At 39.0% G+C, this 27,943-nt stretch overlaps 1 protein-coding gene and 1 pseudogene across 4 annotated transcripts in view; one reads left to right on the top strand and one right to left on the bottom strand.

Annotated features, from left to right (window-relative positions):
- Positions 1-27,943, bottom strand: part of ADAM28 (ADAM metallopeptidase domain 28) — a 227,465-nt gene that overhangs the window by 63,817 nt on the left and 135,705 nt on the right. The gene's annotated exons all lie outside the window — the stretch shown is intronic.
- On the top strand, positions 1,415-9,468 carry LOC101531641 (heat shock cognate 71 kDa protein-like; annotated as a pseudogene).

Raw genomic sequence — 27,943 nt, 5'->3', positions numbered from 1 at the left:
TTTTAAAATTTATTTTTGAAATCTGCGCAATATAAATTGTGATTTTTTTCCAGATGTTTTACAAAATGTTGGGAGAGAGTAGTGTCATTGAATATGCCTATTAAACTATGCCAAATATATTTTTTCAACATAAAATCAGAAATTTGACCAACAGTATGCTCCTATGACTGATGACAAGCACACACAGAATACAGAGCTTTCAGAAAACATTTGATCTTTTAACTCTTTGGGGTAGAAGAAAGTTAACCACATGTTTGCTATCTATTTCTGCCTGGCAAACCACTCCTTTTGAATGAAGCAATTGGAACAACTATTTGTGAGCTTTGTTCTCTGTCTTTAAAAGTGCTGAGGTTTTCTTGGCTTAGCTAGAGCATTCTTTCCTGGGTCTCTCATGAAGTTGCAGTCAGACAGGGTTCCTTCTCTTCCATGTCTGGAGGCTGACTGCTGGCTGCAGCCTAAACCCAGGCCAAATCAGGCATCACCTGAGTCTGAGGACATTTTGAAAGCATTGTATCCTTTTAGGGAAGATTTCTCAGAATATGCCTTGGGAAATTTAAACTAACTTTAGGGCCCGGTGCGGTGGCCTAGCAGCTAAAGTCCTCACCTTAAATGCACCCGGATCCCATATGGGCACCAGTTCTAATCCAAGCAGTCCCACTTCGCATCCAGCTCCCTGCTTGTGGCCTGGGAAATCAGTCAAGAATGGTCCAAAGCCTTGGGACCCTGCACCCACGTGGGAGACCTGGAAGAAGTTCCTGGCTCCTGGCTTTGGACCGGCACAGCACCAGCCGTTACAGTCACTTGGGGAGTGAACCATCGGAGGGAAGATCTTCCTGTCTGTCTCTCCTCTTCTCTGTATATCTGACTTTGTAATAAAAATGAATCATAAAAAAATGTTAAAGCTATCTTTAGACAGTCCAAATCTTACAGTGATACAATACTAATACTTCTCATTTTAATTCTGTTGGCTGTCTGAAAAAGTAATGCACAAAAAAGATCTTCAAAATGATCATGGAAAATATAGTATGAAAAAACTAAGTATCAAATTCAGCATTTTGCCCAAACTCAACATGTTTTAATTACATTTTCCCTAAACTTTTAAAAATATCCTCATATTTAGATAGTTTGTCACCTCCTGTATTCCCACAGCTTGATGGGCACATGAACACAAACCTCTACTTTCCCACAGTCTAGACTAACCCTGGAATCTACTTGAACTCTTTCTTGCTCACTGGTTGAACACCATTCCTGGGATGACTATACATCTCAGTTTATGACAACTCCTACCAGCCTCACCTAGTTGCAGACAGCACCATCAAGGATGGTAAATTACTCACCAAATCTAGCACTGGCAAGACTTCCTATCCAGATGCACTTTTTATATCATGTTTATTCCTTTTCAGTATCTTTCGCAATGGCCAGACTTCAGGAATGTTCCAGTCTAAATATTCGTTCCTCTGAGTGTTCTCTTTCATGGTGAACTCCATGCTCCTCACTCAGGTGGATCTTTTCCAAACATCAATCTAATCTCTTTTTGTAAGATTTCAGCAAGGGTTCTGCTGATGTTCTCCTATAGGTTCAATCCATCCTGTGCAGCAAATAAGTCAGTACTAAACAATGTAGGTTACACGTGACAGTCAGTGTTTCTCCACATCTAGTAGACCTTATTAGGTGTCACTGTTTCAACAGCAAGTGACATTGTCTGCCTATTAGAGTCATGATAGCTTCAGTTTGTTTTCTAGAGCTTTGTGTTGCCAAAGTTGAGTTTTCAACATATTTTATGGCTGCATAATCCTTTACCAGCCATAAGCCACTATCCAGTGCCTTTAGATTGTGAATATTTTGGGGAGGGAGCAAAGAATATGTTCTGATGTCTGCCTCAGTACCACTTTCCTTTGCTAAGGGAAAGGGAAAATGATTGGACATAGCCATTCTAATATGATACAAGTTAGACTTTACAAAAACACTTAAAAGAGACAAAGAAGCGCATTATATAATGATAAACAGATCAATTCAATAGGAAATATCTATAACGTATGAACACCAAATGCCAGGGCACCTGTTTATGTAAAACACATTTAATGGATCTAATGGGAAACTTAGACTCCACTTCTCTAATAATGGGGGATTTCAACATTCCACTATTATTATTCAGCGGATCAGACAGACAAAAACTCAGTAAAGAAAAAAAGAGCTTTCTACATCATAGATGAAATGGTCCTAATTGATATTACAAGAGTGTTTCATCCCACAATGGAGAACACACATGATTTTCAACAGTGCAGAGAATCTACTGTAGGATATACCACATGATACGCCCTAAAGCAAACCTCAGCAAGTTCAAAAAAATTAGAATCATACCATTTATCTTCAATGACCATCAGGGAAAGAAGCTGAAAACCGCCAATTCAAGAAGCTCCAAACAACTTGCAGACATGTACAAACTATACAACATGCTAGTAAAGGAACAGTGGATCACAGGATGAAGCAAAGGGGAATTTTTAACAAGTCATGGAAACAAATGCAGATGACAACATAAAATCAAAACATGGGGTACAACAAAAGCAGTGCTAGGAAGGAAGGGATAGCAACTGGTGCCTGTATCAAGAAGTTAGGACGTCCTCAATAAGTGATCTGTCAGTGCATCTTAAAGATCAATAAAAATAACTGTAAACCAAATACATAATTAGCAAAAAGAAATGGGTATAATTTAAGAAGAAGCAAACACAATTGGAACAAAATGATGCTTGAGTGAATTGAGGAGCAGATCCTTGAAAAACCTGCCAAAACAATATGTCAGTGGTCCAACTAACTAAAGCCAAACCAAAACAGAAAACCAAAAAACCCCAAATCAATAAAATCAAAGAGAGAAAATGTAACCAATAACCACCACAAATGCACAAAGAATCATCAAGAATTACCACAAACAGTTGCATACCAATAAATTGGAAAGATCAAGAAGAAATGAATGTACATCTGGACATGCACTTTCAATTGAAACAGTCATGAGGCCATAAAAAAACCCCTAAGTATACCCAATAACTAGGAGAGAGATTGAATCAGTCATGAAGACTAAGACTGGAAAGCTTTACTGCTGAATGCTACCAAACTTTTCAAGAAGAAGTAATTTTAATTCTTCATAATGTATTCAGAATAATGGAAAGGGAGGCAATCCTTTCAAACTCCTAGGAGGCAGCCTTACCTTATTTCTAAAACCAGAAATAGAACAAGGAAAGAATTATAGACCCATATCCCTGAAGAACATAGTTGCAAAAATCTGTAACAAAATAATAGCTAACTGAATCTAACAATACATCATGAAAATCCGCCTCCAATACCAGGTGAGATTTATTCCTGGTATGCAGGGATGGTTCAACAGATGCAAAACAGATGTGAAACACCACACTAGCAAGCTGAAGAATTAAAAACTAGAAGCTTATCTCAGTAGATGCAGAGAAAGTATTCACTAAAAAAGAACATCCTTTAATGTTAAAAATATTAAATTGGCTATAGTAGGATGACACTTCAACACAATCAAGGCAATATATGAAAATCCCAATGTCAGCAATGTATTGTCTAGGAAAAGTTGGAGACATTTCTGCTAAAATCCAGAACCCAGCAAGGATGCTCAATGTCACCTCTGCTGTTCAATACAATCCTAGAAGTTTCACCCAGAGCCATTAGGCTAGAAAAAGAAAGTATACATATTGGAAAGGAGAAGTCCAGCTATCCTTGTGTGCAGATGACATGATCCTGTATGTAGGGAAACCAAAAGACTGCCAAGCGACTATGGAGCTTATAGGAAGTTTGACAAGGTTGCACAATTTAAATAAACACACAAAAACCAGTGGTCTTTGTAAGCACACACAATTCCATGGATGAGAAAGAACTTGTAAGATCAGTTGCACTCACTGTTGCAGCTAAATAACTTAGAATCAGGGATTGGTGCAGTGGTAAAGCACACTAATCTACCTGTAGCACCAAAATCCCACCTAGGCAGCAATTCTAGTTTCGATTGCTCCATGCATGATCCAGCTCCCTGTCTATGGATTGGGACAGCAGCATAGGACAGCTCAAGTCCTTGGACCCCTACACTCACGTAGGATATCCAGAAGAAGCTCTTGGCTCCTGATTTCAGATCGACTGAGTTCTAGCTATTGTGGCCATTTGGAGAAATAACTAGAAGATAGAATATCTATTTCTATCTTTCCTTCTTTCTGTAAATGTTCCTTTCAAATAACATAAAGAAACCTTATAAAAATGAGCCTTTAATTTTTAATTTATTTCCTATACTTTCTAACTTTCAGTTGCATTTTACAACTATTTATTTTTTTGTGATTCATCATAGGGAGACACTAATTTCAACCTCATTAAAAATTTACTTTTTTCTGCTACTATGTTACTATTTCAGAACTTAATTTTTTACATTTATATGAATTTTTATGATTTAAACATTTTCATCCCATTGGAGTCAGTGCTGGCTTTTGAGCTTTGTATATTTTGGTTGTGTGAGTAGGACCAGGATATATGCAACAGTCATGTCTAAAGGAGCAGTAGTCACATTGGCATTGAACTCAGCACCACCTACTCTTGTTTGTTTTCCAGCTCAGGAAAGTGGAAATAATTTGCAATGATCAGGGCAACTGAACCACCCCAAGCTATTTTGCTTATATTGACACTGAATGACTAATCAGGGATACTGCCATGAGTCAAGTTGCAATGAACCCCACCAACATGGTTTTTAATGCCAAATGATTGATTGGACATGGATTTGATGATGCTGTTGTTGAGCCCTATATGAAATGTTGGCCTTTCATGGTGATGAATGATGTCGGCAGACCTCAGATCCAAGTAGAGTACAAGAGAGAGGTAAAAAGTTTCATTCACAGGTCTGGAAAAAATGAAGGGAATCTACTTTGAGAATATTGTTAAAAATGCTATGGTCATGGTGTCAGCTTGCCTTAAAAACTCTTGGCCTCAAGCAACCGAAGATAGTGAAACTATTTCTGGTCTCTGTACTTAGAATTATCTATGAACCAACTGCTGCTGCTGCTTGTGATTATGGCTTGGACAAAAAGGTTGATAATGAAAGAAATGTGCAGATTGTTGACTTTGGAAATGGCAGTGTTGCTGTCTTTATCCTGACAACTGAACATGTAACTTTTAATGTCAAATCCACACCCACTCAGGTGAAGAAGATTTTGCTAACTGAATAGTCCAGCATTTTATTTCTGAATTCAAGTACAAGTATAAGAAGGACATCTGTGAGAACAAGAGAGCTCTCAGGCCCCTGTAGTACATTTATTGAGCTAAACAAATAATCTCTTAACACATAAGTAGACACTGAGATAGATTTTCTCATTGAAGGAACAAACTTCTATACCTCCATAATGTATGTTCAATTTGAAGAGTTAAACACCAACCTTTTTTATGACTTCCTTAATTCCATAGAGAAAGCCCTTCAAGATGCTAAATTAAACAAGTCAGAGATTCATGATGTCATCTTGGTAGGATAGTCTAGTAGAATTCCCAAGATTCAGAAGTTCAAGATTTCTTCAATGTTTGGTGGGGTGGGAGGATCAGCAAGATAGCTAGACAGGCTAATCATCTGCAGTGGTGGCAACCCATATGGGCACTGGTTCATCTCCCAGTCACTCACTTCCCATCCAACTACTTGTCTATGGTCTGGGAAAGCAATGGGGCATGGCCCAAAGCCTTGGGACCCTGCACCAGTGTGGGAGACCCTGAAGAGACTCCTGGCTTCAGATTGGCTCAGTTCTGGAGTGAATCAGCAGATGGAAGATCTTTGTCTCCGTTTCTGCTCTCTGTAAATCTCCCTTTGTCCAATCCTGATGAGGTTGTACCCTGTGGTGTGGCAGTCCATCTGGAGACAAATCTAAGAATGCTCAAGGTCCTCGGTTGCTGTTGGATGCCACTGTTCTTTCCCTTGGTATTGAAATTGCAGGTGGACTCACGACTGACCTCATCAAGCAAAATACTACTAACCTTAATAAGCAGATATAGACTGTCTCTACTTACTCTACAATCAAAGTGGTATACTCATTCAGTTATATGAAGATGAGTATGCTATGACCAAGGATAACAACCTGCTTGGCAAATTTGAACTCACACGCATACTTCCTGCACCCTGTGATATTTCTCAGATTCAAAGTCATATCTGATATTGATACCAGTGGCATCCTTAATGTCTCTGCTGTGAATAGCAGTACAGGAAAAGAGAACAAGATTCTTTCCATGCCTTTGCTATTGTAGATTGTGCTGCTATAAACATAGGCTTACAGATCCCTTTCTCATATGAAGACTTTATTTGCTTTGGATATATTCCAGAAGTGGGATAGCTGGGTCATATGGCAGGTCTATTTTCAGTTCTCTTAGCATTCTCCATACTGACTTCCAAAATGGTTATATTATGATGGAGTCCATGCAGTAGGTGTGAATAACACGAAGGTGTGAAGAGAACAGCTCCCTGACTGGCAGGGCCCGGGGAGCTACCAGCTGCTTAGCAGGGCTAAGTGGATTCATCTCTGACCACCTTGACGCAGTTTTCACCCCCCTTCGCATGGGGACTCAACCACCCCACTAAGAATTTTATAATCTATTGAGGCATTGTCTGCCCCTGTGAGATGGCTTTTACAACCAATGTGAGCTTAAGAGTTAATGTTACTGAGGATGTCCTGGTGAGTGGGCCTTTAACTACACATAGGAGTATAATTAAGTCTGTGCTGTTTACCCATTGCCATAAAATCTGGCCCAGATATTTAGCATGCTTTCTGGGGAATGGCTTGATAAGAGGAACCCTAAAAGTTATCCTGTTACTGTGACCCTAAAGGTCATTCTGCTATGACAAAGAATATAGTTACTGTGACCCTGAAGGCCATCCTGCTATGACGAAGAATATAGCTACTGTAACTCTGAAGCCTATCCTGCTAAGGCAAAAAATATAGTTACTGTGGTCTTAAAGGTTAGCCTGTCCTTGCAATTCTTTAGAATATAGAAAATGTAGTTGCTTTAGTTGTTTTCATAAATTTTTAGCTAGAGGAAATACAGGGTGATTTCACTAATATCATAAAGATATATTTTTGATTATTGTTTGATCACTTATGAAGTTGTAGAGCCTGCAGTTGTAGAGGAATGTAATATTTATAACCTTTTGTCTTAGATCTTCATGTTTTTTCTCTCTTGATGTATTTCTCCCATTTAGTGACAGATAAGTTGTAGAACAAGAATTGTATTAGGAGTGTATTACTGCATAAGATGTGTTGTCTACTGAGAAACTCTTGGTTGCAACGTTGGAATGGATAATGCCTTGTCTGATACTGAAACAATTTGTAGAATTGTCTTTGGAAACACTCACTCATCCATTGTAGAGTTGAAACTTAAATAGAGTAACTTAGCTCATTGCTAACTGCAATTCTTTCCGCTGTTTTTACCCTTGCTTTACTTGTTTGGTTAACAAACTGTGAGCTTACAGACCTATGGCCAACTAATGTCAATAATCCCGATCCCCATAGACCAAGGCCCCAGTCCTTTTAACTCATACGTAATTCAAGGTACAGGTCTGGTTGACACAGGCGGCGCCTAGGTTATAGCCCAGACCTGAGGAGAGCAGATGAAGACTGGCAAGCCAAGATAAGCAAGGAATGTGGAATCCTTCCTCAATCATTTCTCAAAAAGTTGTAAATTGTGTCCCCCTGAAGCTATGTCAATATGCCCCTAAGAAAAAACTTTGTACTGCTTCTGTATAAATAAAGCGGACAGCTTTCTCGCTTAGTCCACTACGATCAAGGAATCTGGTGGTCTGTCTCCTGTCTTTCTCTCTTCACGCCTCATCCACGCACCCTTCCCGAGCTCCGAACCTCAGCCGGAGCTGGACTCCGGCAATATTAGCCTACACTCCCACCAACAGTGAAGGAGGGTACCATTCTCCCCACATTCACGCCAGCTGGTGTTACAGTGGAGTTCTCAACGTAGGCCAGTGTCACTGGAGTTAGGTGGAATTGCAATGTGGCTTTCATTTATATTTTCCTGATAGCTAGGGAAGCTGAACATTTTTTCATATGTCTATTAGCCATTTGAATTGTTCTTTTGAAAAAAAAATATTTGTTCATTTCTTTTGCCCATTTCTTCACAGGGTTGTTTCTTATCATTGAGTTTCTGATACTACTCAGTCATTAAAAAGAATGAAATTCTACCATTTGCAACAAAATGGTCCCAGCTAGAGACCATCAGTGAAATAAGTCAATCCCAAAAGGAAAAATATCGTATGTTCTCTCTGATGTAAGGCTACCTTCATGCAAAACTTAAGATCACTAACTCTTACATCATACCATAGCATTGTTTGCTTCAAGAGGGTTTTGATTTTCTTTTTCATTTCTTTAGTGACACATTGGTGATTTACTAGCATTTTATTTGACTTCATGTTGTTAATTTTCTATTTTTTCTTCCTGTTTTGTTTTATGGCTTTTCATTTATGGAGATGTATAGTAAGTCTGTAATAGAAACCATCATATCATGATTTGAAGATACAATGCAGCATGCATCTCTACTTCGAAATCAAAGATGGACTCCCAGTGAAACTTAAATGTATCTTGACAATAGGATGATGGACTCTCTGCCATTGTCTATACTTATAATGTCAGGATACACTTAAATAGCAGAATGAAGGACTTTAAGAAAGACTATACTATTGTAATGATATAGGGGAAATCAGTGTGGCAGAAGGTAGGGGTTTAGGAAGGGGAATCCCAGATTCTATAGAACTTTATCATCAAATAACAAAATAAATAAATTAAATAAAAAAGAGAACTAGATTATCACAACTAATGACATTGGTCATTTTAGTAAGAAAGACATTAAGCATATGGTCCAGGAAGCTGAGGAATACCAAGCTGAAAAACAGAAGGACAAGGTGTCCTCTAAGAATTCAGTTGAATCCCAGGCATTCAAAATGAAAGCAGCTGTTGAAAATGAAGCAACTTGTTGAAAACTAAAAGGCAAGATCAGTGATGACGACAAAGAAGAGATTGTTTACAAATGTAATGTCATCATAAGCTGACTGTATAGGAACCAGAATGCAGGAAGGAAGAATTTCAGTATCAGCAGGAAGAGCTGAAGAAAATCTGCAGCCCCACCATCACCAAGCTGTACTGAAGTGCAGGAGGTTTGCCAGGAGGAATACCCGTTGGCAGCCTCAGTGCGCAGGCTCCTTGGTCTGATGCTGCTTCAGGGCCCACCAATGATGGCACACTGATTAAGCCAATTAAAGAATTGATGCAGCATTTTTCACAGAGAAAAAAAACCAGAAGGCCCCAAATCTGTAACAAATGCTTTGGCAGTTCAGCTGCACTAGTAAATTACTGGACATTTCAATACTTGAACATGGAAAGTGAGAACAGGCAAAGGAAAACCATTATGTTCCTTTGCTCATCATTTCCATTTCTCCATTGACATTCATTTACATCATGCTTTTTTCCCCAAGAGGCTGCCCACTAAGACCTGGAGCAATGGGCTTCCTAATCATTGACTTCTCTTTCAAGTTCATTGGCACGAGATGGGAAGGTGAAAGAGAGTCATTGTAACCTGACTGCATTTCTTTCCTAGGTGCTCAACTTCAGTCCAAAGAGCATTTCCTCTCTGGTTGCTTGCAATGATTTCCTCCTCTTCAACAGTGAGGCTACTGGTGATAAACTTCCCCTATTGCTGTCAGCCTCAGGGTTATGCAGGGATCTTTACTGGTTTTTTTCAACCCTCTCCACACTTTTAAAATAGCCCCCTTATTAAACTTTTCCAAATTTATCAGTTTTGAGCATGCCATCTCATTCTGGTTGGAATTTTATATGTCTCTTTTTCTTTTTTTTCCTGCAGAAACTTTATTTGCCTGTTTCCTTGCCTATAAAAACAAGATCAGCTAGAGGAATTGGATAATAGAGACTATCATATCAAGATGTGAAGATACAATGCAGTACACATCTCTACTTCCAAATTAAAGATGGATTCCCAACTTAAATATATCTTGACAACAGGATGCTGGACTTGCTGCCACTGTCGATACCTACAATGTCAGGGTACACTTACAACAGAATGATGGACTTATGATTGCTTTTGAAGGACTACACTATTATAATAATATAGGGGAAATCAGTAGGGGAGGGGATAAAGGGAAATCTCTTAAACTATGGAACTGTATCATAAAATAATCCAAAAACCAAGATCAGATTTCTCTCTTGCCCTGTACTATCCCACTTGGTAGACTACTGTCTACCAAGACAGGTATCTACTGTAGACACCTGAGCTCTAACAATATTCAACTCCTATCCCACTTCAAGCTGCCCCTCCATCCTCTTTCTAGGCCTCATAAGCACACTTTCTCTGCACCTAAGTGCCCCACTCCCCAAAATTCCATGTTCTTTAAAAGCTAAATGAATGAATTCTGGAAGAGAACTACATTCTTACCAAGAATTAATGATGTTGACTTTAAGGATAGAGAGGCAAAGAGCCAAGGAATGTTGAGGACATCCTCTCATTCCCCAAGCCAAAGCTGGGAGCAGCTGGTCCGCCCTCAGCCCTCAGCTCAGATCAATAGAAGAGTAGGTGGATGATTGCTTTAGGTACTAGCTATACCTCAATAGAGCATAAATAGCTTTAAGTGTTTCTTTCTTGAAGATAGTCTTTGAAGACAAAAAAGAAACATAATGCTAAGTATCTGAAATTGGAGGTGAGGATGAGAATGGGATATTGTTAATGATGGCTGAAGATCTGACTGGAAATATCAAGGATAAAAGGATCAATTATGCAGACGTCCCTTTAGAAACCTGGATCAGATATTTAACTGTTCTTTGATTCATCAAATTCTTAGAAAATATGAAGACTTTCACCCACATGAAACAAAGAAAACCAGATTCTGCATAGCTTTCATGTAAAGTCTATCAGTCTCTTGAAGTAGGGTAGTTTAAGTGGTTATTGGCTCAGTTTCAAAAAGCAGTGTTCTAGAACATATGCTGATTCCTGAGATCAAAAGTGGCTCTAATCATGTTGGCAAGGAGTTCTACCCAACCGTGTTATAATGGCTGTCATCACCCCCTCAGCCTAACCACCTGAAACAGAAAAAGGCCTTGACCTCTGCCAGCCTCCTACATTAATTGTGTTTGTCAGGAAGACTCGCCAGATTATAGAATGGATACGGGAACATTTCCCCCATTTCCTAGAACACTATCTTCCTAATCTGCACTGACTTTACCAAATGTCAAAGCCAGGGAAGTTCACAGCAGGCAGGGAAGAAGACTGAGAAAGCAGAACAGATTTCAGGTTGAAGATCTGGATGCTGGCTGGGAATCTACACAAGTGTATGACCGTAACGAATTCATTTAAGCTCTTCACATCTGATTTCTTTTCTATAAGTGAAAGTCACGTGTGTCTTATTTTTCCTGTCTGTATTTTAAATGTCTACAAAGTTGTTGGTATTACCTAGAGATTCAAGGGTATTGGCAGATTACCAAGGAGAGTCAATTCAATCAACCTTTTTTTTTTTTTAAGTTTCCAAAGTTAAGAGCTGGCTCTAAAATTTTTCATAAAGCCTATGTTCAACAATCCCTGCATACCACAGATAAATTCCACCTGGTCTAGGTGAGTATTGGCTGTTTGTTGATAGAAATTTAAACTAGTATAACCACACTGCAAGACAATATGGAGATTCCTCTATTATCAGAAAATAGATCTACCATATGACCCAGCCATTCCACTCATGGTAATATATACAAAAGAAATGAAATCCACATTGGTGAGTTACTGGTAACTCCATATTTATGCCAGCACAATGCAAAATAGTTCAGATATGAAATAAATCCAAATACGCATCAAGTCTAGACTGGGTAAAGAAATGTGGTACATATACACTATGGACTACTACCCAGCCATAAAAAAGAATAAAATAATATCATTTGCAACTAAATGGACCCAGCTGGAAACCACATTATGCTCAGGGAAATCACCCAGTCCCAAAAAGTCAAATACATATTCTCCTGATCTGTGACAACTAATACACAACAAGTACAGAAACAATCTCTCTGAATAAGACTGGCATATTAGAAATTAACTACTGTATTCAGAAGGAGTCTATGTTCATGAGTAACAGCAGGATTTTCATTTTCATTTTACTTCTATGATGTGTAATCTTTTTTTCTTCTTCCTCTAATTGCTATGCCATGATATCTTTAAATACTGGAGAGTTAAGGTTGCTGCTGTGAGGTGAATGAATATACTATTGTAATAACTTGAAAAAAGAATAACAAGTAGGGAGGTTAGTGAAAAATATGGAATGACCATGTTTCTAAAATATATCTTGAAAAATGTGGATTCTATTCCTTTTACTTAAAAATAACAGTAAAAATATATTTGTAAGGCAAAAGGCATATGAATTCAACTTGATTTAAAGAGTTGGGGCTTGCTAATTTGAAAAATATGCCTTCCGTTTGGATTTATTCTAGGGGACAGCAAGCCCAACTGTTCTACTTCCTATCCAGCTCCCAGCTAATGCGCCTGGGGAAACAGAGGATGACCCAATACACGGACCCCAACCACCCACATGGGACACCCAGAAGGAGTTGCTGGTGTTGGCCTGGCCCAGCCCCAGTCTTTGCAGACATTTGAGGAATACACCAGTAGATGGATGCTCTCTCTCCCTCTTTCTGTACGTATACATGTGTGTATATATAACTTTTTCATATTAAAAAGAATGCATTACAGAATATTAAACATCTGCTAAAAACAAGCTTGTCACACGTATGTTTAACTCATTTTCATAGGAGTATTCCCAACATGTCATGCTGTGTAATTCTGGGTACTCGCTTTGTCTTATTTTTCTAAATTTAACTCTTTATGTTTCTAACAGAGCAACAGACACCTCAATCTAAATAATGATAATAATTAAATGTGTTACAGAACTACTTCTGTGTAAATTCTGTTTGTACCTATATACTCATATGTAACGTAAAGTTCATCCATTTTGAGCTGATCTATATTCTCTAATATTACTATATTTTTAAAATGCTTTGCATATATACATCTGTTTACAGTTACACAAAGTTCTATCAGTAACACTTTTTTCATTAAGTTCATGAAATACATGTCTGATAGTGAATTCTAAATTTTGAACCCTCCTTTGTAGGTTTAAAGCCACAATAAAAATCAAGGAAAATTATTATCTACTTAAAAATTCATTCAAGGGCAGGCATGGTGCTGCAGTGGGAAGCCACTGTGTAATACACTTGGATCTCATTTCAAAGTGCCTTGTTTCTGGATTCAAGTAATCCCCTACTTGAATCTAATTAAGTATGCTACTAGTGAGCTCCCTGAGAGGCACGAGACGACTGTTCAAGTACTTGGGTCCATGGCACCCACATGGGAGACCCAGAAGGAGTTCTTGGCTGCTAGACTCTCCCTACATAATGCCCACTGCTACAAGCATTTGGGGTTTCAATGAGGGGATCTAAAGCTTCCTCCTCTCTTGCCTCTCATATTTCTCTGTCTCTGTCTTTCTTGCTCCAGCTTTCAAATAAAGAAAAATAAACAAGTAAATGACTGTAAAATGTTCATTGAAATTAGGATTAGAAACTCTATATTCTAAGGTTTTCAATGATTGTTTCTAGCTTTACACATGGTTGGTATAATCAGTAAACCACACCAGCACATTCATTTTCAGCAAAGGATTGCATTGAAAAAATGCAATTTAATTCCTAGTCTTGCAGTGAATGGAGACTATCCGCTTACAGACTAATCATTGTATGAGGATATAATATGTTGGCAATAAAAGAAAGAAACTGGATTTTCTTGATGAGCCTACATTTTCAGTCATGCTGCTGGAGGCAGTGCCAAACTAATGGAAAACAGAATGAAACCAGCCATGAAAATCACACAAGAATAGTGGCCGATTCTGAGACAATCCAATTTTAAGGTAAAACTGGAAGTCCTGGAATTTAATGAAAATTTCATAATAGTAATTCTAAATTTCACGAGGAACTTTCCAAAGTTGGAAGCCAGCTTCCTTAAAGTTTACATTTCCATAATTCTTGGCTCACACTGCTTTAAAATCTCTCAACTGTTTCCTGGCTCTTCTCATACCACTTCCAATCATGTTTCAAACAGCAAGTAATTCCTTAGAGCTTGTCCTGAAATCAGTGTTTGTCTTTATCAACTAACTGTTGTTACTACCAGCATTTATGATAGAATTAAACTGTTCATGTTTCATAAATGACCCAACTAATATTTCTGGAAGAATTCTCAGAATAGGTAAGCTAAACTTGTAGGGCTTACTAGTCACAAAGAAAAAAAAATGAGAAACAGGTGGTAGTAATGAAGAGAAAAAATACGTATTTTTTGTGTTAATTTTATGTTCCCTTTTCTTAAAAATACCACAGCTATGTTTAGGCTTAGAAATAAAAGTCAGCAAGTAAGATTTTTTACAATCTTTTTGCTCTGCTGACAGCAACTCAACCATTCAATTTTTTTTCATATTCTATATTCAGTATTAAATATATTTGTGAACTTAGTGAATATTCATTGGTTAACTACTATATAGGAAATGTGTTAGAGGGTTTTTTGTAAGATTTATTTATTTTAAGAGGCAGATTTTTGGAGAGAGAGAGAGAGAGATATTCAATATGCTGCTGCATTCCCCAGCCACAATAACCAGAGCTGAGCAGACTCAAATCTGGGAGCCAAGAGCTGCTTCCAGGTCTTACACGTGGGTGCAAGGATCTCAGGCCTGAACCACCCTCCACTGTTTTCCTAGGCCATAAACAGAGCTGGATCGAAAGCAGAGCTGCTGAGACATATACCAGAGCTCATATGGGATGCCATATGAGCTGTACTACCACACTGGCACCAGTGTTAGAGGCTTCTGATGAGGGAACTACTGTTGTAGCATCCTGAGTAATGCCATGGCTTGGGATGCTAGCATTCCATATGGGCACTGTTCCATGTTCTGACTGCTCCACCACTGATCCGACTCCCTGCTAACGGCCTGTGAAAAGCAGCAGATTAAGGTCCAAGCATTCAGACCCCCAACAGTTCATCTGGGAGAGGAAGTCCTGCTTTCAGCCTGGCCCAGCCCTGGCCATTGCAGACATCTAGGGAGTGAACAAGCAAATGGCTGATCTCTTTTTCCCCTCCTCTCCCTCCCTTTGTAACTCTTACATTAAAAATAAGTATTAATAAATGAATAAAATAGGTATCCTGTAAAATATTTTTGACAAAGGAGATTTCTGATAAGACAGAGATAAATAGCACATAGTTGGTAAAGCTTAATCTTAAGACAAATTTTGTTTATTTTAAATATATGTGAGAAGCAAAGAGATAAAGACAGGCAGACCAGTTCCCTCTAAATGCTGTAACAGCTGTTGTGTGCCCAGGCCAGAGCCAGAGGCCAGAAACACAACTCGGTTTCCCCTCTGGGTGGTATGATTCTAGTTACTTGAGCCAGCACTCTTGATGAATCTAACTGCCCTGTGCCACAAAATTGCTGTGTGCCACAAAATTGAAAAGTACTTAAGATAAAAATGAGATCTTGTACGTAGGAACTCCATGGAACTGGATCCACAGCAGAGCAACTGGGACTCAGATCTACACTCTAATGAGGGATGCCAGTGTTGTAGGTAGCATCTTAACCCAACACACAACGCCAGCCCCAGTTACATGCTTGTTTCTTCAGCATTCCAGTGTTATTCAGAGATGTCATTCAGCTATTTCCTAAAAGCATATTAGATTAATAGTGTGATCTACTAAAGTAAATTCGGAAGAGTTCATTAAAGTAACATTTGTATTTTTTGATGACCATAGCACCTATCTCCTTATCCTAAAATAGAAGATGCAGCTGAGTTCCTGCTTGTAGATTTGCTCAACTCACAATTCCCGGACATATTTGTAGGTGTCATCACCCACACGCAGCATTGCAAGCTTGTCAATATTGCAGAAAACGCTGCAGAAAGCTGCCTACCACACTCCTAGCCTCACCCTCCACATAGTGCCATTTTCACCTTTAACAAGTTGATGAACGACAACGCTGGACAGTCCTTTCTAGATCACTTGCCAATCTGTATTTAAATTCCTCAGCTAAGAATTTTGGCTAATCTTTAATCTTAGAAGAACACACTGTGTAATTGTTTTTGTTTTTTTTTTTAACGTAAGGCGAGTGAATCCTACTGCAACAGTTATTACTACCTGGAAAATTTGAGAAATGTTATGGAAGTATCACAATAAAGAGCAAACTTTTTTGTTGATTTAAATATCTGATTAAATGTGGTGTTTTACCGTGTCTGTGTGTAACTCTCAATTGCAACTTTTAGTGAAAACTGAGGTAAGTTAAAGATCTGTTAATACACATTTTCATTAGAAATCTGAGTACAAATAAAATGTACTTCATCTATGAATTTATCTTTAAAATTATTTTTAGAAATTTATGTGAGAAACAAACATACAGAACGGACAGCCTGCTTTCCTCTGTTGGTACACCTCATAAATGCTCTCAATGATCAGGACTGGGCAAAGAAACCTGGAACTCAGGGCAGGGCCCCCATGTGGGTGGCGAGAACATAGCTACTTGAATCATTCCTTGTCTCGGCCTGTTTTAGCGCAAAGCTGTAGTCAGGAGCCAGACATAGGAATCAAAATCAGGATCCTGATGTGGGAGATAGGCATTAGGCTAAGCATCTGTTCCAATATGTATTTCTCATTAAGGAGTTCAGACAAACATTGAGGCTCGTAATTCCAATCAAGGTTGCACGTTAGAATCACCTGGAGAGCTATTCAAAAAACACCAGTGCCCACATGTCACCCCAAGCCAATTAAATCTGATCCCCTAGGGATGAGGCCCACAGTCAGTGTTTGTTCAAAGCTTCCTGGTGATTGCAACACCAGACTTGAGCAGCACTGATCCCAGTCGTTCAGGCCATGAGGCTGCTTGTTCAGTATCTGTTTGAAAAAAAAATGCTTCCTTTAGGGCGGTTGTCTTCCCTGCTTCTCCACTTTGCTTTGTAAATCCCCCCTTGTCTTTGAGTAGATTGTTCCCATGTCCCTATTTCACCATTGTCATTGTTTTCCTGAGTAGGGCCAACAAGTTTTATAATAAGAAGTGACTCGTTTTTGATAAATATTGTAATAAAGCAAAAGCCCATTCTTTAAGTGCATCTGAGAAAGCCACCCACTGGAAATCGAATACCTAAACATAAGAGCATCTGGCTCAAAGGGGATAAACAACAAGCTGTCTTACAGGAAATGTTTATCAACACTTCTAGGAGAAACATTCAGGAAATTCAAGTGTTGTCCCTGCTGACGCCTTCTCAGTCAATAGCCTTCGTTCCACAATAGACAAATTCTGTCACAATTCAGTCAAGTAGCAATATGTATTTTTGATATTTATCATGCACATTTCAAAGTGGATTTTGTTAAATCAATGTATAAGAATAAAAGTACAGCTGACGTTAATTCAGATTTGTGTAGAGCCTTTGCAAAACATGAAGGTAAAGAAAATCAATTGCTTCTTGTAAGTCATTTCCTCATATCCGATTGTAACCTACTGCACCTTGATCCTTGTTTAAAATTTTGTGTTATCCTTGGAATCATCAAAACCATAGAACACTGGATTATCTGTAAAAATTAGAAAAGGAAGGAGCACAGGTAGTGACCAAATGCCCTAGCTGGCTCCCCACTGTCATTGAAGTCACATCATAGGTACACAGCTGGGTAATAATAATATGCAGATTCATAATGTTTCATACAACCCTGCTTCAAAAAATTCCCATTAAACTGAAAAGATGTTCTGTCAAGATCCTGTTTTTACACGACATATTATTTGACTATCCGAACCCCACACTGATTTTTCTTTCTCTTATGAATATCTCAGAATAAGTTCAAGTTATTTTAAACTTCAGGGGTCTCTCCACATATCTTATTCCAAACCAACACCTACTGTTTATATAACTTCTATTTGCCTCAGTTTTCTCATGAAAGTAATGATAGCTGCATCACTAATTTACTCTATAAATTCAGTGAGACAATCTAGCATGCAGATTAAGAAATGGTAGTAATAACTTCAATTAAACCGAGGACTCCTAAGTGTTTGCTATTCCCTAACATCTATCACAGTATGTATATTTTCCAATTTACATTTTAAACATGAATGATTGATTCTATCTTCTTGCATCCTGGAGACCTAAGAAGAATAAATGCATTTGTGTTATTTAAAATTTATTAATTTAATTACTTGAAGGAGAAGATGGAGAACGAGCTGCCCATCCATCTCCAACTTCATTCCCCAAGTTGGACCACAGATTGGGCCAGGGACACTGCTTTGGGAGCTGAGAACTCCACCGCAGTGCCTCTGGCAACTGGTGGGAAGAGCTGACTATTTGAGCCATTTCCACTGCCTCCCACAGTCTGCAGCAGAGGAAGCTGGACTCAGGAAATGGGCCATGACTTGAACCCAGGTCCTCAATTGTGGGATACAAATGTCTTTACTTCTAGGCCATCAGCCAACTACCATTTGTGTCACCGTAGTCCTGACTTTTGATGTAAATGTGGGCATTGGTTTTGAGAAGTGCAACTTTACAGTGAATGGCTATATCTCAAAGTGAGCAAAAAATCAAATTACCAGCAATATTTTTGAGAAAAACTGAAAGTGAATATGTTGGCCTCTGGCTATGAAACCTAGGCTAATAGAATAGTTTAAGAAGCAGATGACACAGCAAGTAGCTTCTTAATATGACTAAGAATATAACTGACTTTTGTTCCCAGCTCAGAACAAAGCAAAATTTCTACTAACAATTAAAATTTATTTAGAAAAACCTTATCATACAGAATAAAACCTTCCTTTTATTACAACCACCACCTTATATGTAACAAATAGAATCTCTATCTCAAATTCTTTTCTATCAAAAATTCACAAGGGGCAGGCATTGTGGCACAGTACATTAAGCTGCTGAATGGGGTGCTGATTCTTCTCGCTTATTACTCCTCTTTCAGTTCAGCCTCATCCTACAATGCCCTGGGAGCCAACAGAAGATGGCTTGGGTGCATGGCCTGCTGCTACCCACGTGGCAGATGCAGACAGACATCTGGACTCCTGGATTCAGGCTATCCTAGTCCCAAACCTTGAAGGCAATTTGTGGAGAGAACAAGTGTACAGAAATCTCTTGCTTGCTCACTCTTGCTCTCCCCACCCCCTTTCTCAAACAGTTGAGGGGAAAAAAGACATTTAAAAAGGTCATACAGAAGGAGAAAAATCTTACATATTCCCTATGTAGTATGTAGTTGTTAAACCGTGTCCATCAGAAGATTGGAGATCTGCCTAACTGTGTTGCTACCTGCACTGATAAGCTCATGACCTGGCCAGGCTAGGCCAGACCACTGCACCCATCACCGGCATGCATGAGAACCAGATCTGGGGAACAGCACAGTAGGGGTTCTTTAGAGTCATCCCAGTAAGACCGCTCTACCTGGCCCCCAACCTCAGGGAACATCACACTGACCTATGGTCCAGCCTTTGAACACATGTTCCAGCAACTACCTGAGGCTGTGGACATACTGAAACATGGACAGTCAACACACATTCGAATAACTTCTCAGCCGACAACAGCTCAAAACAATCAAGACTGCTTAAGTAACACCCTCAGAACACTGTTATCCCACAGGGTACCTGGGACAACATACGGAGATGACCTTTGTCCTTGGCACTAATGTGCTATGGCAGCAAGGAGCAATGCAGCATCTTCCTTCGGCCTCCTCCCCCAAGCTCCCTCGCGCTTCCAGGTCACAGGAGGGAGGGTGGAGGCTCTCCCTCACCCACCTTCCTCTGTGCCCCTTCCCTCTCCCTTCTACTCATTGGCCAACATGGGTCTTCAAACCCCTCACCTTCATAACAAATATTAAAAATAAATATACCAAAAAGGTACCCTTTACATTTCCATTATATTATTTATTCCTTCATATTGAAGAACAGATAATGTTAATAAGGTTTGCCATGCCATCTGCAGCAGTCATGGAACTCAGCATGAGGCAGGAGGCTGTGTTGGCCTACTGAGTGTGTACTGAACAGGAAGAAGAAAGAAGACAAGCATGGCTCACCAGTCACAATGCCAGCATCCTGATATCTAGCAATCGTCACTGATTTCCTATGTGACAATCACAGGTCCCGTTCTAACTGATTTCATTTCTTCCAAATACAATGGGAATAACATACTATTTACATGTCTGACACAGAAGAACAAGCATACATCATCATGACAAAGTAGGTAGGTTTTACAAATTGAACCATGTGAGGTTTTTTTTTTTTTAAACCCAAAGAAAAGCAAAATACCTCATGTAAGATCTGTGTCAACTACCATCTTGCTGCCTTATGAGCACTGGATCAATTGGAATTGGTGTTTCAATTATTTGCATGAATTACTGATTTCTAGAGAGGAACAAATCTTAGGCTGTTTGGTGAATACTCCCAAATTTCAAATTTGTAAGATATTGTTGATGATCTAATTCAATAATATGTTTCTTCCAATCATTCAAACCATCAAGATTTAACTTACTCTGGGCCATACTTTCACTATGATCCTATTTTTTTTCAACTCAATGTCTACTTTGTATTGAATAATTCATCACTGAATAAATAAATATGAGTATGAACTGTACAACTCACAAGTGGGAAATACAGTAACTTACTTGATTGTCTTCACGATTGCTGAGAAAAGATATATTCTACTTTTTCTAGTGATTGGGAAAATGTTAAACATCATATTTTAGTAGTGCTATGCAAGGCATAATGATAATTCAAGCATTTGTCAAACAATTAGTCATTAAGCTGGATACAATGTTTTGTCACTACACCTAGACTATTTTTTTTTTGTTAAAAATCTTTACATAGTTAATTACGCTGTAAAGGTTTAGGGGCTATAGGGATGTGGGTAAGCTTTTTATGTCCATATTGTTTCCTTCATGTATCTGAGGTAAAGGGGGATATTGAGGGAGAAGCCCTACCCAGTTTCCCACCCGCCCAAAGTCCCGGATTTGGTGCATAATCTGAGACACCCGCTCAAGTGGTTGTAATAGTTTTCCAGTTGTGAATCGCTGCCACTCTCGCCACTTCCAGCTCGATGATGTCATTGAAGAATCCATTGATTGTCATAGTCCATTATAGAGTCTTTATCCGCCCAGTATTTCGCTGCCAACATATAGCTGAGGTGGTTGACTGACTTGTTCTGTCCTCTGTCTTTTCTTGGCTAGGGTTCTGAGTCCAGCAGTTCGGTTGGGGAGATCTCCAAAGAAACTTTGATGTATTCCCAGACCAGATTCCCGTATGTTCTAGCAAGCACAGGGCTGGGCACAATCCATCTCCACGATCAGCTGGTGGTTGCAATTGCTGGGTTTGTTCTGTTTTCAGTCCCGACTTGCACTAGAACCAATGGGTGTTATAGTCCAACCTGGTTCTGCCCTGCACGTACTCGATCCTTTTATCAACTAGTGGGAGCTACAGCCCAGTGGGGGCGACCCACAATAACCCCCTCCAGCCCCGCCTCCCACCCTGGCCTGCCAATGTGCACAGCTGACTAGTCCAATCTATCCCGCATCCCATTTGGCTCCTAAATCTATCAATGGGTATTAAAGCTTAGTTCCTTCTAACCTACTCAACTATCTAGCCCTCACGGATGTTGCTAAGTGCCTCTCCATCTAGCCATCCCAGCCCTTGTCCTAGTTCTGATGTCCTCCTGTGGGAGTAGTGACCCAAGAGGGGGGAACCCACCACTTCCTTAGTCTGGTCTGTCCCCATCCCTGCCCATGCTATCTAGTGGGAGCAGCTGTTCGGCGAGGGGATCAGTCCCTCAATCCCCCCGCTGGCTCTGCCCTCTCCCTTCCTGGTTCTCACGTGTGCTGGTTGGGTGCTGCAGTCAAATCCAGTACAGGTAACCTCACCTTGGCTTTCCGTCTTGTGCACTGGTTTTTTTTTTTTAAAGATTTATTTTATTTTTACTACAAAGTCAGATATACTGAGAGGAGGAGAGATAGAGAGGAAGTGGAGCTGCCGGGATTAGAACCAGCGGCCATATGGGATCAAGGCGAGGGCCTTAGCCACTAGGCCATGCTGCCGAGCCCTTGTGCACTGGTTTTTATCGCAACCAAACCTGGCCCGACCCACACCCCGTTCTGGCGCCTGGGTTTGCCAGTGCATGAACCGTTTCAGCCTGGTCCACCCCTGACCCATGCCAAATGTATGTCGGCGGGAAACTTTCCATGGCCTATTCTGGGCAGTTTCCTATCGTGCTTCTTGACTACACCTAGACTATTGCCAACAGTCCAATGCCTCAACGTGACAGCATTCCTCAGTTACATACAATAAATCTGCTTTTCTCCAATTGGGTTTTACTTTTATGATTACTCACTACTCCATTATCTTCTACAATTAGTCAATTTACCACTTGTCCATTTTTTAAATGCTGCCATTCCTGACATTCATATGAAAATGTATCATTTATTGAGCTTCTTCATTCTAGCTTCCATTAGCAACTTCCTTTCCTCTGTCTATTTATCCTACAATCATAAGAGAATACATACACACAAAAGAAAGGAAATCGCTCTACCACCATATAGCTAACAAGAAATTAGCTACTAATAGAAATTAGCTATTCAACCTAAGTGTTTAAATTAAGGATTTCTTTTAATCAGTAACTGGATGCTTTGAGATTTAAGGAGAAAAGTTCTGAAACTGAAAGACATAAGAAAAGGAAATTAATTCTTGCTTTATTGTATAAATAATCTAATTCCTGCATATTTATGATATTCCATTTATAAGGTATAATAAAAGTCATTACATTTGATACCAAGTAGTTATTTTTCTCTTATTTCAATTGTTTCTCTTATTTCAATTATTTTACATGCAAATGAGGTAGATTTATAGACACTAAACTATTCAAAGAAAACTTGGCTGATATATCAAAAAATAGCCCTCAATGAAGCAAATACATTAAGAAATAATTTATGTTCATCACGTTATGATAAAACTGCAGCCAGAAATTTTACCATATCTTTCTGAAAGAGGAGAAAATGTCAAAGAAATTTCTAGAATAGAAAATACATATTCAAGTGTGTAGCAGGCAGGATACAATATATTTAATGTAAGTTATTGAGAAGCAAGTTTGGAAAATCATCCTAGATTTCAAAAGAAAAATACAGAGAAGAAAAAGTGAAACAAAAAGTTGACCTATTTGATAAAAAAAATGATTAAGAAACAGGAAGAAAAATATTCACAGAAAAAAAGAATTTATACTAATTAAAAATGGAATCAGGATTGTAACTTATGAAAAAGTTAAAATGAGAAGTGAGATAATGGAATATTATATTTAAATGGAACTACATTCAATAATTATGTAATGCATGACAAGCTGTAATAGTTACAGTGCTGTACTGAAGGAAAAAGCGAAGTAGAGGGTGAGCGTTTTGCCCGCCTTCCGTTCTCGCAAAGCCCAGGTCAGGGCCCAGCTGCCTGCTGGGGATCCAATTTCTTGTCACTGTGCACACTGGCCGGAGGCAAAGGGCAGATGAACTACGTGGGTTCTCGCCCGGCGTGGGAGACCGGATGCACTTGCTGCTCCTGACTTTGGCCTGGCTCAGCTGCTGCAGGCATCTGGGGGCATGGACTAGCACCTGAGAGCTCCTCATCTGTTTCTCTCTCTGACTTTAAAATGCAAACAAATAGAAATGACAAGCTAGTGTTGTAAGGTTCCAATTCTGAGTAAATTTTACTTTCACATTTCAAGGAAAATTAGAAATGCAACAAATAATAAAAATGTCCTTTACAGCAGATGGAAATACGACAGGTTTATTTTCCTTACTTATGTTTCTAAGCGATCTGAATTTGCATTACATTTTTTAATTAACACCATGTGGGATTTTTATTTTCAAGATTACCATAATGATCATGAACTTAAATGCTGAATCACCATGTACTTATATCTAGGTCTCGCGGGATGTTGAGGTGAATTACAAGGGTTGAAGAAAAATCACCTCTTTAAAGGTCACCCGGAGGTGGATGAACAGTCTCAAGGCTTTGAAGACAGAATGTTCTAGGGTTATTGGCTCCGCTGTACTGTGCATAGAGCAATCTTGGACATGTGTGTCCTTTTACTTTCCAATTGAGCAGTAGCATAACACAAGCTAGGCATCTATATTTTTGTGAGTTCTTAGTTATGATAGTATAAAAACCGCAGAATACATTACCATGATTAGAATCCCACCTCCTTCCCTCAGTGTCTAGTCTGTCCTATTTCTAAGACCCTCAGCATCCTGGGAAAGTCAGCCATACATGCATCCTGTGATCTTTTGAATTCAGTGTCTGATCTTCCACTACTCTGTGTACGTCTTTCTTCAAATTTTAGCACCAACGTGAACAATTTTGACTGTGTTGTGATCTTCAGTTTTTGAAATGCTTTTTGTACTTCTATCAAGAAACTCTACAGAAAAAAAAATGATCTTGTCCTTCCAAAGTTCAGTTAATATGTTTTGTGAACATTAGAAAAATCAATAGTGACTATCTTTAGACACAATCATCATTTCATGTTCTTTAAAACAGGTTTGAACACATTGGCATGGGTGTGTGAAACTGAACTAGGGAAGAAAATCCAGCCCTTTCCAAAGATATGAGGAGTAAATGGAACTAATTAACTGGAATGAATAGAAATGTTTTCCTTCATCTATTAAAATATTGATTGAATTAGCAATGAGAACTCTAGCTGTGCAGACCCTACATCTGTTTCCACGAGGCATCCTGATCCTGATGAATACAATGGATAATCCAGATAAACACACACTGAGCATGCTGTGAGAGAATCAAGTGGTGTGCTATCAGAAAATTCAAAGAGGCAAACTTTCAAGTGTCTACACTTAATCGTGTTCAGCATAGCTGAGATAACAAGCACAAAAATAAAGGTGTCTAACAATGCAGACAACATGTGTCCACATCCAGAATGAAGGGAATAAGCCTCTAACGGGTGAGGAATCCTGGAAACCAATACTGCACTCTTGGCAGTCCAGGAAAGCCTGCGGGTAGGTTCAGCGTGAACTGCATATTAGATTAGACGTAGGACTTGGTTATAAAAAGTAGTTGCAACCTCCTTCCTCAACAGTGTAAATTATTCACAAATTATTTTCCTTGGGAATGAAGAATTATGTCAGTCTCATTCAAGCTAATTGTTCACAGAGAAGTCTGGAGAAAAAGGAAGTTTGAAAACATGACGGAAAACTGCAAAAGTGATTGAAAATATCAAAGTTTTGTTACAGGGATAATGAACAGATAAGGGTGGTATCGGAGCAAGGTCGTGACATAACCAAGCCAGCGTGTGCTAGCCACTGAATTCTATCCCAGTTTACCAACACTACTCAAGTCCCTGGGTTTTTGTTACTCTGGCATGTAGACTGTAATCTTCAACAACAAACCTCAAAAGGACTAGACTAAGATGATGTGCTTAAGCTCATTTTCCTAGATGCTGATTCATAGAATTAGTCTGTTACTGTCAACTGAGAATCCATGTCAGAAAACACACCTACACCTGATTTTCACCACAGAGGCTTAGTCAACTATTCCACGGTGCCAATCCCCAAGTGAATCCTTCTTGTATCTTATAATCTTATGTCTTGTCTGATTTGTTTCACAATAAGGAACTTCTCATTTAGACCAAAAGGAAAAGCAAACGGTAGTATTCTCTCTGGTCCAGAGGGGCTGAGTGTTGGTAGGTCTGATGGCTAATCCCTCCTCCTGCAGCACCAGCGTCCCATATGGGCTCTGGTTTATGAATTCAGAAATATTTCAGTGAAAATATTTGAAATTCCTGAATGACATGCCAGCAGTACTTTTGAGGCAAGAGGAAAACCATGGCTTTTTGTTATTTGTTTTAGCCATGGAATGCAGTCTTGGCGGCAGGTAGTGCCTGAGACTAACAGCAGCCCTTAGGAAGATGCGTAAAAGCCAACAGCAGATCCTCAGCACCCTTCCCTACACACTGCTGCCACCTAGTGACCAAATCGCCATGTGAACCACCAACAGAAATGAAATTTAAGAACTCTCACATAAATTTTTAGCTTTAGGTCTGAATATACACACTAGGTCCTTAGTGAGAAAGGGGGGAATTGAAATTCTGAACTCATCATACATTTGAGTTTAAGATAAGTAAACACTATCCCTTATAAAGCTTGTAACCTGTTAACAAAACTGGAAATACACAATATAGCAGGAGTGGGACCTGAGTTCTCAGATTTCCACCCGTGCTTCAGTAGTTTTGAGATCCTTACATATGCAAGAACCACCATTTACAAGATGTCTTTGTGTGGCTCAAGTCCAAAAATCTATATGATACTGACATCAAACTATCATGGAGAAGTATTTACCTAAATTGTTCTAATGATACTCTGACACTGTTCTAAATAATGTCCTGGAATATTTTGGAGTTGACTTTAGAACCAGTTTAGTAACCACCACTCTATGTTTTTTTTTAATATTAAGCTTTATACATTATTTTATTTCATTTTACCGTAGTTATCTGAAAATATCTGGATGAGAATAAATGGGTACATGAAATTAATGCCCAAATACTATTTGTAGTCATGGACATTGTCAACAAGTCTTCACAAACTATTCTAGCTTCTGCTAAAGGCTAAATAGAAAAATTTCTGCAATGAACTAGAAATCTCCAAGAAAACCAGATGTCAAGGGCTTCTTGCCTCCCAGAAGTAAAACTGATTCTACTCTAACTAGTCTCTAGAGATATCTTAATTTTTTTTAAAAAATCATCCCCCAGAGATATAGCAAGGATTATTTTTGATGCAGTAAAAATAGAATTCATTGAAAAATTTTATAGCCTTGCTAAAGAAAAACGGAAAAGTATGCACATCTATATAATTGAAAAAGTAAAAATTAAATTCACTGAAGGAAAAGCTACAGGTAAAATAAAAACATCCTGAAAGCAGAAAATAAATTTAATAAATGCTAATAGAAAATGGCTTTACAAAATACAAACTGGCTTTGTAAAAAATCATTTAAAAGGAGTCTAGAATGGCAAAATACACAATTATTTTTATATATAATTTATATATATGTGATGCTCAGATTGCATTAAGACAGAAAGTTTGTTATTGGGACAAACAAAAATCAGACCATACAATGGAGTAAGGCTAATCTAACCAATGAATTGTGCTGGCAGAAATGCCTATATATATATAAACAAATGAGATTAGAGCCATACCTCTCACCATATACAAAAATAAACTCAAGGTGGATCAAAGACCTAAATTTAGGATCCGAGACTGTGAAGTTGCTGGAAAAAACATGTAAAGGAAATGCTCCAAGATATTCGCAAATGGGGCAACTTTGTGGACAACATCCCCAAAGCACAGGTAACAAAAGCAAAACTGAAATTATGGGATTATACCAAACCCAGAAATTTTTGCAAAGTGAAGGAAATGACAGAATGAAAAGACTAACAGAACAATAAAAGATATTTGTAAGCTAACTATCCAAAAAGGGTAAGAACCGGAATGGGTTTGGGCCAGTTGGACAAGAACAATGTTCCTGACAGGACAAGAGGTGGACAAGGTCAACCTGGGTCAAGGATCCACTGGTATGCACAAGATCTGCCACTGGGAGGAAGCCTGACAGAAGAGCTTTAGAAACTTCTTTGTCAGGACACAGTTCCTGCTGGTGAATGGAAGAACCAAGGCAAGGCCCAGACCAGACCAGGCCAGGTTACAGTACCTACCAGCATACATGTGGGTCAGGTCTAGGGGCAGAAAAGGCTGGGCCAGTTCATAATATTCACTGGCAGATCTGAGAACAAGGATGGGGTGGCAAGAGGGGTGGGGTTGGGCCACAATACAAGCCGGTTCACATTAGGGCCAGAAT

Source organism: Ochotona princeps, chromosome 11 (genome assembly GCF_030435755.1).
Source record: "Ochotona princeps isolate mOchPri1 chromosome 11, mOchPri1.hap1, whole genome shotgun sequence".
In the NCBI taxonomy this organism is placed as follows: domain Eukaryota; kingdom Metazoa; phylum Chordata; class Mammalia; order Lagomorpha; family Ochotonidae; genus Ochotona; species Ochotona princeps.
Note: the sequence above shows the minus strand (reverse complement) of the source record. Positions and strands in the feature narration are given on the sequence as shown.